This window comes from Pteropus medius, unplaced genomic scaffold, assembly GCF_902729225.1.
Source record: "Pteropus medius unplaced genomic scaffold, Ma_sr-lr_union100, whole genome shotgun sequence".
In the NCBI taxonomy this organism is placed as follows: domain Eukaryota; kingdom Metazoa; phylum Chordata; class Mammalia; order Chiroptera; family Pteropodidae; genus Pteropus; species Pteropus medius.
Genome location: NW_024349800.1, coordinates 52,344,698 through 52,361,553, shown reverse-complemented (window position 1 = coordinate 52,361,553; position 16,856 = coordinate 52,344,698).

The window sequence follows — 16,856 nt, the reverse complement described above, 5'->3', positions numbered from 1 at the left end:
AAATAGAGACGTAAGGCTTTCTAGAACCATCGTAACTTCCAGGGGCCATCTGCCTACCACGCAGTGGGAGGAACAAATGACTGGAGCTAATCGGACAGTGACAGCCAGCCACAGTTCATAATCTCGGAAGCGTGCCTCTCCCTGGGCAAGTATTCACAAGAGAGGAGTACTGCATGTACCTCCTCTCCCCCAGTTGATTATAAGTCCCTTAAGGGCAGGGATAGAGAAGATTCCTCTCTCTGCCCGCCTCAGGCCCTGCAGAATCTTCACCCAGTGCTCAGGACACGTAGTTTTCATGTTTGCTTTGTTCCCAGCTACACCTCCTTCTCTTTCCTGTGAACCTAGATACTTTGCTCGCGAGACCTTAGTCTTACTGGGATAGCACATGGCGGGGGTATGTACATCTTATCTTATCTTAAGATTAAACCCCTAAAAGGTAGACTGTACATCCATATTACTCGCTTATTGCCTACTACGGTGCTAAGACATAGAACACCGAAGCGAATGACCGAACGAATGAAGCTTTTGTCGACATTGAGGCTCCACTTGATATGCAACGTTCTTATTAGACCACCCTTGAATGTCTTTCATAAAGTGCGTATCTAACGAATGTTTGTATATGGAAATATTGGATCAGTTTTCCTTTCAGAAAGCCTCCAGATTGATCACTGTGGTCTCTTGCTCAGAAGCACGTTGTCTGCCTGGGAAAATCCGGGACGGAAGAAAGCATAGCCAGTTAGAAGCCCCTTGTCAGTAGGAGTCACAGCGTCTTTCCAAATGTGAGGAAAGGGAAGAAGTGATGTCTGGTCAATTCTAAAGTAACATCAGGGCCTATTGTAAGGTCAGAAGTCAGCAAAGCCAGATCTCCAAACACAGTTGAAACGCATTTGAAGAAGCAATGCTTAAAATCTCTCAAGACAAAAATAACTTGAAAAAAATGATGCTTGAGAAACTCAGATTTAACTCAGCAAGTGACAGTTCAGCAAGATGAGCTGTGAGATGGGCAGTGAGACAAGTGATGAGCTCATCCCTCCAGTCACCCACAATCTGACCCAATCTGCTACGGGCAGGAGAGGTGGAGGCTCAGATTGGCTTTTTAAAAGGTGGAGAGAAATAGATGTGACTCAGCTGACCCAGGGTCCAGAGCAAAGGTTTACTTGGACATCTAAAGCAGCTGGTTCTGAATAAGACATGGCTTTGAGACCGGGGCGGGTGGTAGGGGTCAGGGTGGGGCGGGGGGGGAGTACAGTGAGGAAGAAGGCCAGAGAGGAAGGGTAGAAATGCAATTTGTGAAATCTTTGTATTGTGATAAAAAGCCAATACATTTGGGCTGAGTGAGGGCTTGAAATTTCATCAGTCCCGCGAACCATCCCCAGAGCACAGGGGAAGGGGCTGGGTTTTATCATGTCAAAAGTCAGCAATAAAAGAACTGTGCTCCAGTCAGGACAGAGCAGAGCTGACATTTCAGCCTGAGATGCATTCCTTTCAAGAACCAGGATTTTAAAGAATGTGCTTTTCAGCCTCTCCCACAAGCTCACACAGGAAAAGCCAAGGCAGAAGAAGCTGTGTGCGCAGTGAGATGTGTTTTTCTCATTACCCTTAGATGCCTTTCAAGGCTTGCTCACCCACTCCTCCCTTCTGGCACCTTTCCCAGACAGAGGGGGCTTGGCTGGAGGGTTGTCGAAGGGAAGCCACTTTGGAAGGAAGATGAAAGGGAATGTTTTCAGGTCTAGCTATTCTGAGAACTCGCTGAATAGTATCAGGTTTACGATGAGTGCGTAAGTTAAGAGGAGAGCACTGTCCTGCCTCAGAAATCCATGGCCTGCCCTCTGATGTGTAAAAAGCCCAAGTCTGAATGTTGCTTAAGGTGTCCTGGCATGTATTCATTCATTGGTTCACTCATCCATTCATTTAACAACTACTTCTTGATCACCTTCTCTTTACCCAAATACACACAAAGGAAATAATAGTGTCAGCCCTGAAGGCACATCTCAAACAATCACAAAGCAACCAGTTGTGATGTTTTTCTATTCAAGGGCTGCAATACTTTGCCAAGCTCTGCTAGATGGTCCCTACCTGGAGTAAAAGAAGAGGCCTGGTCATCTGGAATACTAGAGATGACCATTTCCATATTTTAATGCTCTCAGCAAATCAAGCAATAAATACAAATTGAACATTGCCTGTGGGTCTATGCATTAGAATATATTTCTGATTAAACTGGAAATATGGGTTTAATGTATGAGATTTCACTTTGCAGACAGGTCTGATGGAGATGTTCCAGTCCAGACCTCTGATGATCAAAAAGCCAAAGTCATTTCAAACCTTCTGGACACAATAGAATCTTCAGAATAAGTTTATTGGTGAACATGTTGCTCAGTTAAAGCTGAATTTTTCATTAAAACAATAGGAGAGTCCTTTTTTGCTTTGAGCTTTATAATATTCAGCCGCTGAGATGAAAAAAGAATCTCCAGATAATTTTACAAGTATTTCTACACTAGCACTAACATTACTTATAAAACTAAAGTTTAAGAAAGCATTGTAACTAGTTAGAATCTTAGAAGTCCTTATCCTATTTAGAGGAACTCACTAAAACAGTGTCCAAAGTATATGCATTTTTTCAGTCTCTAAATTATTTATAAACATTATTTGCATTTTATAGTATAACAACAGTTGATACCAATACAGTAATCATTCCCACACAGCTATACAGTTTTTGATTGAGAGAGAGAGAAAGAGTGTGTGTGTGTGTGTGTGTGTGTGGGTGTGTGTATTGGAATTTGTTAAGAAGATTTTAGATACCAAAAGGCACAAACCATGACCATGAACACTTGCATTTGCCCACATATAATACATACCAATTCTTCATGAGAACTCTAAGAACAGAAATTCACAGTATTGAAAAGGATATGCAATGCCCATTGCCATCAGATAAGCCCCCACTTAAATCAGGCATCAGTCAAGTTTCCTAAATGATAATATGAAGATATTAATAGATATGAGATATTAACACGTGTTCTGCCCCAGAGAGGTTCAGCAGCCAACTAAATCTGGAAAAATGATAGATTGACCCAAACCAAATACGTTGGCATTATGTTTGCTGTTATTTATTTATGTGTTTTTATTGCTGATGCTGAAGGAGCTTTACTACGCTAACACACACTGTGACTTCCCAGATGGGAATGGAATATGCACCATTTTCTACACCTAATTGACCACAGGACTCTTTTTGTCAGACGATACTAGTCTTCTATGGCAGATACTTCTATAGAGAGCAATGATCTCTGTCTTGGTTGCAAATAGTTTAAGACTTATCTTGGCCTTTCAGAATTTCCTTTGACCCACCCATGTAAAGATAATTTCTTCTTTGTGCCCCCACAGTACTCTGAATATAACACACTGAATTCCAAATATTTTTCTATATTCCATTGCCTTATCTATATTTCCCTAAAGTTATATATGTGGATATGTGCAGATCTCTCCCCATTACTGGACTGTGATCTTCAAGGTACAAATTATGCATTATACAGCCACATGTTCTCGGTGCCTGGTCCATGGTCATCATATTAACTTTAGCAGAACCTTCCAATGAATGAAAGTTACTATTAAAAAAATAACCTGCTTTGCTGAAGTTTCACATGTATCATGTTCTCTATTCGGATAACCTCATCTGATATATGGTTAATACTGGCCAGTTCATTTTGCCACATTACTTGTCATCTGTGACTCAACATACATGTTGGATTACATACAGGGGCTCTGAAATTGTCTTTGTCAGGGTCTGTGGAGCTAGGTAATCTCCTTCCTGGGAGTACTCCAAGTCTTCCATGAACTGGCACCAGAGGCCTCCCCTGATCATCTCATTTTCACTGCTTCCTTTTACACACCCTCCACTAAGCCAAATAGCTCAACTCCACATTCTCTAAACCCGGCCGACATTTCCCTGCTCCTGAACATTTCCTGCCCTATTCTCCCCATCCTCAGTCTTCTGACAGACATTCACCCAAAGTCTACTAAGGTCTGGGCAACACACTACATGCTGGGTTAGTGGATATGATTGTTGACCTCAAATAAACAGACATGACATACAGCATGCACTATGCTGTGACAGAGTTCAGTACAAGGTACTAAGTTAACACAGCAAGGTATTGGGTGAGACTTCCTGAAGCAGCAGCGATTCCAGCTGGATCCCCATTTAAGTACATATTACTACTGGGTACAGTCACTGATCCTCAAAGGCAAGGATCTGTGCTGCACTCTCTCTTCTACTTATCATTTCCATAGAGTAAGCATACCAGACTCAGCCACATAGGATACCAGGCATCCTCATCCATGCGTTGAATTGGATGAGTTATTCCTGAGACTGTTCTATAAATAATGGCTGTCTGAGATTAGGAAGGAAGGAAGTAGGAAGTAGGAAGCAGCTTACCAGGGTAGCCCTCATGGTGTTGGTGGAGGCATCTTACGACTATTGCCAAGCAAGGTGGAGGTTATGGTGTTGTCACTGTCCACACCTGAACTTGGCTGTTGTTCTGATGGCAAGTTTGCAAAATTGCAGACCTTGATCTTTCTGTCAATAAGTCATTTAAGGACCTGGAAAAAAATATGAGTCCTAGGTTCTTACCTTCTGAAAAAATTAAGAAAGCATGAGCTCTAGAACTTATAAGTGGGTGTTTGGGTCAGGAAGGATGACCTCAGATGGGTAGTGTAGTCCTCTGGAAAGACATGCTCATAATCAGTGTTCTTAATGTCACAGAGGAAGGTGTTGCACAGAGAACTAGACACCCAGCAACTCTAAATCAAGGAGCCACTCAGCAGAGTTCATCTTGTGAAGACAGTTTAGGAATATTGCAATCAATGTGTTTTGCTTATATTTTCATTTTAATGTATGCACAGTGTCTCCATAAGCCTTAAAGAGCTCTTTCAATAAGTATAAAATTACAATTCTAAATTATAAAGCATTGTGGTCATAGTTTAATTGGCAATACTTTTATCTTCAGAGGTACATAAAATAATGGTGCATCTTAAAATCAATGGCTTCTTAGATGCTATGAAACACGGAGGCTACTTGTTTATCCAGTTAATCCACTGAATCCTTACTGTAATTAAGTTTTCTCTTTATGTATCGCCCCAGTTGAGTTGAAAGCTTCTCCAGGCCATTAGCTACCCACCTGAGCTCCGGAAAATATGTCAGTGTTCTTTGTGTTCTCTGGACGAGAACAGAAAAATGTGAAAAACTTTAATATTTAATACCGGCCTGTTATCCTCGTTTCTGTTTTCAGGAATTAGATGGGGATGACTTCATTGCTCTGCAGGCAACTGCATTGATGGAATGGGCCTCACTCTGTGCAACAGATGTGCTCCTGGAGTAGACACGCTTAATTTAGATTTTTTAAAATTCAATTGTGCTCCCACAGAAAAACAGTTTGCTTAAGATATCATACACACACGCACACCATGTGCCAGCAGCGCACACACACACACACCACACACAATTTCACTTGAAAATCCACAAACAGAACCAGATGACTAGTTAGGGAGATGGAGCTGAGGGATCTACATCACCAAAATTTTCCAACCCTGGTAATACCACCACTCCCAACCCCCATACACACACACACACACACACCACGCACACACACACTTTGAAAGGATAATTATTTCTTTAGATTTAAAAACCCAGAAAAATTGAAAACTCTTTCCACATTACCTCTTAAACATGGGGCAACATGGTGTTACTAATAAGTATGTAATTCATGTATCTGCAAGCCTTTGCTATAGGCTTTTGTATCAAGAAATAGGAAAGTGAAAACCAGATGCTCAGCCTCGAGGAGGGGATGGCAAGTGATGGGATTTTCAAAACAAGAAAACGGTCCAGGTCCAAGGAAATGGTGTTTGGTCACAGTATCCTAAGAATGTTCACTGGAAAGACTTTTCTCCTGTCATTCTGAAAGTCTCGATGGGTTTGAATTGATTCACGGAGCCACGCCACTGAAAGGGAAGGGAAATGTCAAGCCTCCGTGTTTCCTGTCACGCATTTGGGGGCCAGACCCAAACGCATTTCAGAACTTCCAAGTTCAAATGCGTTTTCATACCACGAGAAATAAATCACTGGACAAGTCTTCCTAGGCACCTATGGTTTTCCCTGCCTCGCTTCGGGTCCCCCTCCATGGAGCAGAAGGTGAAGCAGACCTGGTTCTCACTTTCACGCAGATGGCCATAGGGATATGGGGGTCAGCCTCCCACCTAAGGATACAGGAGACCCACCTACGCAGCTTTACTACTCCAAGGGGCTCGGATGTAGTTGCGATGAGACCAATGTGTCTGATACCATCACACCACAGTCTACACCCTCCTTCATCACCGTGGGGAGATAGAGACAAATTGGCAGTGGAATATGCCCAAAGGCCAGTAGTGGCAACAGTGCATCCAGCACCCCATGGAGAAGCCAAGACCTTAGAGCAGCTCAGACTAGGAATCAGAGGTTGCAGGAGACAGCACCCGGGGAGCTTTCTGCTGCCTGGCAGTTACCACCTGGGTGTTCTCTCATTTCACTACAGAAATTGCCACCATTCTGGAGACCTCTGATCGTCACTGGGACTCTCTGTTAAAATCAGGTTAAGAACCATAAGCAGAAAATCAGAGAAGTGGGTAGAGAAGAACATTGCTCTGTAGAATGAGGCACTGCGTTGCTGAGAACTCACAACAACCTGAAGAAAGATACAAAATCGTGTCATTTCCTATTCTAGAATTGAGGCCAATGGGCCATCCATTAAATCAGTAAATTATGTACCTCGATACAAAGCCAGATGAGGGCACTCTTCTTATACATCCCTACAAACAACTCCAAGAGCTTCCCTTCTTCCCCGTATGCGGATGTTTGTCTGAATAACTACAAGGACCTCAGTGGAGGGAGGAAAGCATGACCTCCCTTAAGGAGAGGAGAAATCTTAGTGTTGCTCTAACTCCACCTTCCCAACAAGAGGGGAGAGAGGGGCAGGGAGAGGTGCAGAACACTGAGCACACAGGTATCTGACCCCAGCCTCCCCCCCACCCACCTTTCTGGACACAGCTGTGTGGGCACCCCTAAGTCCACGGCCACTTTTCTCACTTCTGATGAGCCCCAGAGAAGTATGTTTTTAAGCTCAAGTTTCAGAGTAGCCTATCCCAGCTCAGAGCTCAGCTCTGAACTTTCCCCTGAACCACACAGATCTTTAAGCCAGAGACACACCATGTCAGTGCTGGCAGATGAGAAAGTGAGAATTGTCCCGCATATTTCTGATTTATAGGTTGCCCAGGGAGTGTCCTAAAGCCGGAAAGCTGAGTTCCATTAATTGGTTCCTTGGTCTGAGGCCAAAATATCAGGCAATACTTCCTGCTAACATGTTGGATTTTCCAACACAGAATTACTTATTCATGAAGTTATTTAGACCTAAATACTGTTCAAGTTTTTTCATTTCCTTACCCACCCTAATAACGTATGATTGGAATTATATATTTGATTCCCAATTATGAGCTAAGACTTACTTCTGGGGCCCTGATATTGTCTTAGAAAATGCAGAGTTGAACCCAAAACAAAGCCAATAAAGGAGGCATCTAAAATTCCTTGGCACCACCATGCAGTTTGAGTTTTGTTTAAAACAACTGTTAATTTTAATGACTGTTCACATTTATTTTCATAAAAATGTTGTTTTACATAAGCCCCAAAGTTTCATATACAATTAATTCCCTTCACAAAGAAACTATTTCAGACCCATAATGGCCATGCTGGTCTCCATGACCGTGGAGCTTGTTTCTTTCAAACTGTAGCTGCCTTTTTAACATTGTAATTAAGCTTGGGGAAAAGAATCATAATGCAAACTAAATAAATCCTGCCCTTCATACAATTATGTACGGTATGTGGTGAGGAAAAAAAATGATCTGGGCTTTGTTCTTCTTAAAATATACTTGGCAGCCACTTCACCCACTTCACTTAATAAGCTCCTTTCTCTTTCTGAGAACAAGAAAATCATGAAGTCCAAGCAATCACGGAGGAATGCTGTCACCTCAGGAGGGACGTGACAACATCCCAGGGGCTCTAATCCAACTTCTCCATGATCATGACTTTGTCTTTAAGTCTATGTCTCTGGATCTCGTTTTCGTTATTGTTTCGGGCTTTGGTAGAACCTCCTTTTTATGTGACAAGACAAACCCAACAAAGAAGACTTACAAACACACAGAACCCACAGAACACACAGATCTCACTGAGCAGTGGCCCGCCCGATGGTCTCCAAGGGCCTCTTCTCCTCTTACCAACCGCATAGGACCTGGCATGAGATCCTGTCCCGCTGGAACCCACAGAGCTGACTCACTGGGGCCGACACTCCACATCCATGAGCTTCTCTCTGTGCCTGCTTTGACCAGCCCCAATCATGAGTCAGCACGATTCCCCTCGTGCATTCACAGACCTTGGAGCACTGCTGAGGAAGCCATGAGATCCGAGCCCTCGGATCTGCCTACCCACTCCGTCCTCATTTCCAACCTGGAATTCCAAAGCCATCCAACATTCCTACTGTGTCCAATTCTGCTCCCTCTGACACAATGAGCTCTGCAACTGGAATGTGCTCTAAAATGCCTGTTTTGTCACGGCAGCTTCCTGCTCAGCAACTTCCATCGGCACCATTCCTGATCAAAGTGCGGACAGACCCTTACCCTGACTTTCAAGAATCTGGGTCTCACCTTTTTTTCAAAGTTGATTTTTCCAACATCTTCCTTCGAAGATAGTATAGAAGTCACACTGGATTACGTGCTGACCCCTGCGAATAGCCATTCTTTGATTTCCTGCCCCCAGGCCTTTGCTGATACTACTCGTTCTACTTGGAAGGTCAAGTCACTATCCTGTTTGTATCCTACTCACCATTTAAGGCTTGGCTAAAATACCACCACCTCCCCTTAACAAGGAGTTCCCTCTTCCCCACATGAACCCATAAAACCCTAATGTAGCTCACTTAGAGCTCTTACTTTGTTTCAGCAACAAGCACCAAATACCCACAGGGCCACCTTGCGTGTCTGCTGTCTATGAGGATGTCTTACTTCCCGTACAATCCAAGTGCTCCTGGAGGGCAGAAGCTACATCTGATTAATCTTTCTAGTCCTCCTGCCTGGTAAAGTGGCTTGCATTAATAGGCATTAAATATATATTTGTTGACAGAATAAGTGAATAAAACACTTCCCGAGAGTTTTATAAAGAAGAAGGTTAGAGAGGGAAGGAGAGAAGTAAATTTGCTTAATTCGTTCTGGATTATGTTTGGCACTTTATCACATCGAAGTAAATAGCAATCCTTTACCTCTCAGATTGAATGTCATCTCCCACGTTAGGTGAGGTTAGCTTCCTCTTGGGTGCACTGTCATACACACACACACGTGCATGCACACACTCATACTCACACACACTGACATATACACTCTCTCACACACACACCTGCTGTGCTGGTGTGCAGGGCAGAGGGGCTGGGCAGGGAGAGAGACTTCTTCCCCATTCCTGGTGTTTTCCTGCATATGAGGTGAGCTTCCACTTGCATCATAGTTCTGTCCCCTCTCTCTCTGCCCTTAACTTACTCATGCTGAGCTTATGCTAATTCACATAAAGAGGAAGGAGAAGGGTAACCCAGTCCCCCTCCACCCCCTTGGAAGCAAGTTCCTTCCAGACAGCACATCCCATGCCAGCTGCTGCTCCCACTGTGGGTTTCAGCAGGATGCAAGCTCTCCTGCTGCAAGTGGGAGCCTCGCCTGGCCCAAGCTGCCTGTGACTGGTGGTCGAGCTGGAAGAACTCTGAGATTCAACGTCAGGCAGCCACATGCCTGAAGGTATGAGCTACGTTCCCCAATAAACTCTTCCTCATGAATTTCAGTGCTATTTTGATTTCCCATCTGCCTTACTCTTTCATCTTATTTCTCAGTTGCCTCAGATCTCAGGTGAGAAAGAGGAGAGTTATCCATTGCACCTTCTAAAAACTCAACTTCACCTTATGAGAATTACTTATTTACTCATCAGTGTTCCACTCTGGATGCTCGGCTCTGTGAGGCCTGGCTCCTCTTCTCAGTGTTTTGCCTGATGATCAGCAATGACCGGTGTGCGTTGCATGTTAAACCTCAATGATGTTTACTTTAAAGAAGGAGTCGATTATCAGTGCTATTGAGAAAAATCAGAAGACAAGAATAAAAGGGGAGAAATAAAAAAGGAGAGAAGAAAGAGGAAAGGGAAGGAGTTCTACAAGGAAGAGGCTGGAGAGAAAGAGAAAACAAGCGTAGTGACAAAAGACAAGAAAGAAAGGGAAAGAGAGGGGAGTTGAGCAGGGAGAAGAGAGAGAAAAAGTGCCGAAGCCGGCGCCTCTGGCACCCACAGCCAGAGCGCCTCTCTGGCAATCAGAGCAAGACCTTGGCTGACTCCCCTGACCCTCGTCTGTCTTCCGCCCACCTCAGGGGGCTTCCGTTCCCACAGCCCTCCCAACTTCCGGCTCTTGTTGATTCATCTGCAAAATGAGCGTTGACTTTCCTGCCTCTCTGTCCATGGAGTTGCTGGGGGGAGGAACTAGGATGGATACAGGCGAAATGCCTTGGAGGGAGAAAGCCTCCCCATAGAGGGGTTAGGAATGTAGGAAGCAGTCTCAAAGATTCTGCTTTGAGATTCCCCAACCCTGCAAAGGTCAGGCCCGACCCAGGGAGCTTAGAGAACGGCCTCTAGTATGCAAAATCCATCTGCTCCTCCCATCACACCTTCCCCAGGCCCGCCCCTGCTTTCTTTCCTCAAGCCCTTCTTGCTGTTCAATTCTCATTATGCTCCTGCTAATCTGGTAGAGCTGGGCACTTGATCAAAACGATTGGTTCTGTAACTCACCCAAACGCATCACAAGCTGAGACATTTATGACTGTCCCGGGATATATATTTCTGTGATATACTCCCTGTGAGCTCTCCGGCTTCCCTTGGAGTCTAGATATCTCATTTCAAAGGGTATTTGAAAGGAGGAACCTGAGGCTTGTTATAGGACTTCCTTCTGGCACTCTACCTCCCTGCTCCCAATGGCTGAAGACAAGGGGCACAAGCATTTCTCAGAAAATAAGCAAGTAAATTAAGGTTAATTATTCTGTATTTATCTGATCTATAGATGGAGTAGTATCGCCAGGCAGTGCTTACAATTAATTCCTCCTGGGACTGTGGCACGATGGAGCTTTTAAAAAGAAATGCAGCTCTATCGATAAGATCCCATCGTCCTGTTTATACCCATGTTTATTACCTACAAGATGGCTTTTCAACATTTGCACGTGCAAGGTACATTGACAATAATGATTAACACTCCCGTCGTTGCTGTTGTTGTTATTATAAAAATCTTAAGTTTTCCTCTCTGAACTTCAGATGACTTAAGTGACAACCTGTTTCAGTCTGCTAAGACTACCAAACATAGTCCCACAGACTGAGTGGCTTAAGCGACAGAAACTTATTTTCTCGCATCACGGAATCCGAAAGTCTGAGACCAAAATATCAGCAAGTTTGTTTTCTCCTGAGGCCTCTGTCCTTGACTGGTAGATGGTCGTCTCCCTGTGTCCTCACGTTGTCTTCCTTCTGTACATGTCTATGTCCTAATCTCCTCTTTTTATAAGGACACCAGTCACATTGGATTAGGGCCCACCCTAATGACCTAACTTTAATGCAGTTGCCTCTTTAAGGTCTTGAAGTACAGTCACATTCTGAGGTACTGTGTCCATACCACACAAATGCCTCCCTCTCCTCTCCACTCATCACTCAAGGACCAGCTGCAGCCCCACGTTCTCCCAGATGGCTTTTCAGAATTCTCCAGCACCTCAGAGCTCCAGCAGCTCGGGCCAGCAGTGCTTTCATTTGGCCCTGAGCACAAGCTTGTGCTGCCACCCTTTAGCTCCCGTGGCACCCCCTCAGGCCTGAAGATGCCACTGCGTCACCTCTGTATTCTCCAACACGCCCTGCATCTGTGGCCCACTGCATTTTGCTCACACGACACCTTTCCCCAGGGCACAACCCACCCTGCTACCTTCTCTGACACCCTATACTCGAAGGGAGCACTTCGGCCTCCATGTACCCGCAGCAACAAATACGTGACACTTACGTGGTAGTGGCCACTTCCGTCCACTGAATGCCCGCTCTGTGCCAGGGGCTTCACCCACTTTGGCTCCTATCCTCACACTACAGGTACAATGAGCTCCATTCTGCAAGGGAGAAAACCAAAGCTCCAAGTGAAGTGGTAGTAAGGAAAAAAAAGTCGTGACTTTCTTAGATCATCTGGCTCCAAAGACAGATCATTCTGTACCACACCAGTAGTTCTCAAATGAGGAGAATAGATACACAGCTCATGTGGGCTCACGTAACAGAATACTACCCAGCAGTAAAAAGAGAACAAACTGCTGCTACAGGCAACAACATGCAATATGAACAAAGAAGTCAGACACAAGCAATAAATGTACGATTCCTTTTATATGAAGTTCAACAACAAGCAAAACTAATCTATATTGATAGAAATTAGAATCGTGGCTACTTCTGGGTGAGTGGAGAGGAGGATTGACTTGAAAGGGGCATGAGAGAACCTCGTAGAGTGCTAGAAATATTGCATATATATCTGGGTGGTACTCATACAATGCAAATGTGTCTGAAAATTCATGTACTATACTATATATGTACATGATACCTCAACAAATTTTTTTTAAAAAAAATCTCAGGGAGGACATGTGTAGTTTTTAAAATATATTCAATATTATAATTTCATATTTGGAAACCAAAAAAAAAAAAAAAACCCCACTCTATTGCTTTTGAAACACAAACTTTAAAGGAATTTTCAAGATTTATGTTTCTCCACAGGAGACATATGTTTAAAAGACAGAAACACACTGCACTGCACTGTTCACATCCTGCCTCGGTGCCTTGCGTACCTCTCACTCCCCCACTAGACTCTGGGCATCCTTGAGGGACGGCACGATCCTGATACAGTGACAGCCAACAGCACAAGGCCTGCTGAGAACATTAGATGAGCTTAGTAAGAGATTATTAAATGAGTCTCAAAAACTGATTGGCTGGCCATCCCTGTCCTCCAGAACCCACAACATGCAGAAGCATCAGAGAAATTCGGGTCCAACACTGCCCCTCCCAATCCCATCCATCCTTCAGCTGCATTTTGCAACTCAGGGGAAAAAAAAGAGAAAACAACTGCTGTGGACAGCTTTGCTCTGAACCAAAGGTTGGCTGCTCAGCAGGCCTGGCAGGGTGCTGAGCTGCTGTGGGTCTGACTCCACCCCACTAATCATATAAAATTTCCCCAGCCAATGTCTCTGCCCCCTGTGGGAAGTTTGTGCTGCACAGACTCTGAGCACAGAGAAGCTGCTGGAAGTTGCTCTTGCAGGCAACGGCCTTTACTGTTCTTAGAACAAAGCCTTTAATTTGTGTGGCAAGAAGCTTAGTGTATTTCATGCTGTCATTCTCATCATGAACTCCCAGAGAGGACCATGAACATGAACCTTCCTGTACTGAGCCCTGGGCATGTCAAGCCCCTAGGATAAATGTGGTGGGCGCATACAGGTAAAATCACTCCTCACTTCCCAGAGAGTTCATGATGAGAAGGACAGCATTTAGGAGGTTTGGTGTTATTATCCAACCAAGGCATAAATTTTTCTCAAGAAATTACCATATGCCATGAGAGTCTCAAGAGGATGAAGTGTCAAGCCCCTTGAATAAGCTGGGCCATGCTGAGCAATGGAAAGAAAAAGGCAGAAGCTAATTTGCTTTCTTTTATGGGGCAAAGTGAGGGTCAGTGACACCCTCCTGTAGGCTTTACTGTGTATCAGATCTCACAAAAGTCCCTGAAAGTTCCTGTCCAACCGTCAGCTTTTAATTACAGGTAGATGACAAGGCATTCTCGGGTGTAGCGAGGCTCCAGAGAAAACAGGCTCCTTCTTGTCTTCGTCTCTTCATCTTTGTCAGATTCTGGGACAATCTCGGGCTTCCATTCCCTGCTTTGTGTCATTCTTTTATAGAAGTTTTAAAAAAAAAAACTCTAGGCAATTCATGATTATAGGCTCATGAATGTCCAGCCTCTTTGTTATTCTTAATTAGGACCACATGGACAGATTAATTGACTGATCCTCTCCGAATACCATAAAAGGTAACAAAGACATCCAGAAATCAAGCAATGGGAAGAAAAGATGAGAGACAGGGAGGTCCTTTCTGGAGAAGCTCCAGAGACTATCAGAGTAGAATGTCCCTTAGAGATCTTCTAGTCCATTCCTTCAGCCCCCATGTTTGCAGATGTCCCAGAAAAGAGCAGTGGCCAAACTCATCTTCCCAGAGATCTCAAGGTGGGAATGGGCTTTAGGCTCTGCCAAGTTTTCTTACCTTCAGACCAAATCTTCTTAGCAACCAAAGTCAGGAGCTTCTCTCTCTTACAATGAAGCTACAAGGATATTCTCCCATTAAGGCCCTCACTCTCTGCTACCCAAAAATGAGTTCTGTGATCCCTCCATAGGTGAAGACTTAATGAGGAACTCAGCATGAGGCCCCCTGCTACCCTCAGGTCCACAGGCACCCTAAAGAAATTACTCCATCTGTCACCAGACCTGCAAGCTAGCAGAGACATTCTCATAACTTTTGGCAACTATTTTCATCCCAATGTAAATAAAAATCCCTTTCACACTCATTCATGACCATTTAGGGGCATCTCTAATGTTTGAGGTACACTGAAAGTCACAGAGGTGACTCAGACATGTAAGTTCTGATTATGGTAGAAGAACCCTGTATTCAATAACGAAATACAAGCAGGCTATGAGATCTAAGCCGAAGAAGGGTCCAGGGCTCTAAGGAAGAAGGAGATTCCTCCCAGGAGAAATCAATAAAGAGCAACCATAGAAGAGAGATTTGTGTTGGACCTTAATAGAAATATATCCAGATAGATGAGATAACAGGAAGGAGCTAGGCTGCTGGGGTGAGAGGATTCAGGACCAAAAACGGGAGATGAGAAAACGTAGGGCATGTTCAGAAACAGCATGTAGATTAGTTTCAGTCCGTGAAAAGGGGAAATGGGAGATAAGACCATGTAAGAACTAATCTAATTAAGGCAAAATCTAAATCTCAGAAGACCTTGAATGCCATTTGGGAAACTTAGACTTTTTCATAAGCAATAAGAAGTTATTGAAGAGCATGAACAGGACCATGGTCAGGGTGGAAGGACTAGAAGTGGCTTCAGTGAACTTTGCCTTCAGAAAAAATATCTGGAAGCTTAAGAATCAAAGACAGAATATACAGAATCCCCACCTCAGAGGAAGAAAACCGCTTCCTTTTCAAACTCCGCAATCTCTGTTCAGCAGTTTTTCATTTACTATATATTCAGATTTCCCCTATCTTCTGGATTTTTCTTCACAGATCACAAGCTGTCAAGTCTATGTCTTATATTAAAAAAAAATCTAATTTATATAAACACCTCCTTTTCTTCACAGGCAAGCTTCTGAAAATAGTAGTAAGCTTCTTAAAATGGATGATCCTGTGCAAACTCCACTTTTAAAACCACATGGTATCACAAGATGATCCATTAGGAAATGGGGATAAAATATTAGAATCTTAACTTTTATTTATTTTATCTAAAAATATACAAGTGAAATTATGTTTCTCTAATCCAGTAGAACTCTGCCATAATACAGGAAGCAGAGTCCAAAAAAATTCAATCACATAAAATTCAGGGTTGTGTTATTGGAAGGTTAACAAAAAATAACATTATTTTTTTATTTAGGTGTCAGTTTGTACTGTCCTCAGACAGTACCAAATGGGAAAAATGCATTACCTACAAATGATATCAGCAAATGTCTTAACAGCCCTAATAAAAGATAGAAAACAATAAAATATTCTTCAAAGAGCTGAGAAAAAGTAACCGTCCACTTTCAATTTTATACCCTGCTAAGTTATCACTGAAGAATAAGAGCAAAGATGAAAATAACTTACCACTGACAGACTTTTGCTTTAAGAATAATTTTCTTCCTCCAAATATAAAGGATAAAAATTAGGAAAAAAGAAATCAAAGCCAAAGGAGTGAAGAAGAAATGGTGAGCAAGAAATCAGTAAGCATGTACATAAATCTAAACAATAACAATATATTAAAAATCACAATTAATCTAGATTCATAAAAATTAAGATGAAACTAAAAATATTGGACAAAAGAAACCTGTATGATGGAGATTGTGATGTTTTAAAACTTTCTAAATTCTTTGTGTTGCTCAGGAGGACAGAGCTATTGATTAACTTTGTTAGATAAAATATACATGAAGTCATTTTTAAAGAGACTATTAAAAATAAGAAAAGACTATATAACTTTCAAATAGCTAGAAGGGATAATGAAGAATATGGAATATGCTATCCGTCCAAGGAAGGCAAGAAAGGAGAGGAGAAATTAAAGCAAAGGAAAAAATTAGAATAAATCCAAATATATCATGAATCATACAAAATCAAATAAACTAAACTCAGCCATTAAGACTCTGATTGTCAGTTTGTATAGAAAACTAAATCTAGTTTTATGCTGTGTACAAGAAACATGCTCAAACAAAGACAGTTATTACACGTAAAAAAAAAAAATGGAAAAAGAATAAGCCAGATAAATACCAAACAAAAGAAACCTGGAAAATTGGAGTTTCAGAGAGAAAGCATTATCAGAAACAAAGATGCTCACTACCCAATAATAAAAATAAATATTTCCCAGGAAGATATCACAATTCAAACATTATTCACACCTATGAATACAATTGCAAAATACATAAAGCGAAGATTGGCAAAATTACCATGTGAAGTTGACAAATCAGCCATCGCGACAGGAAATTTT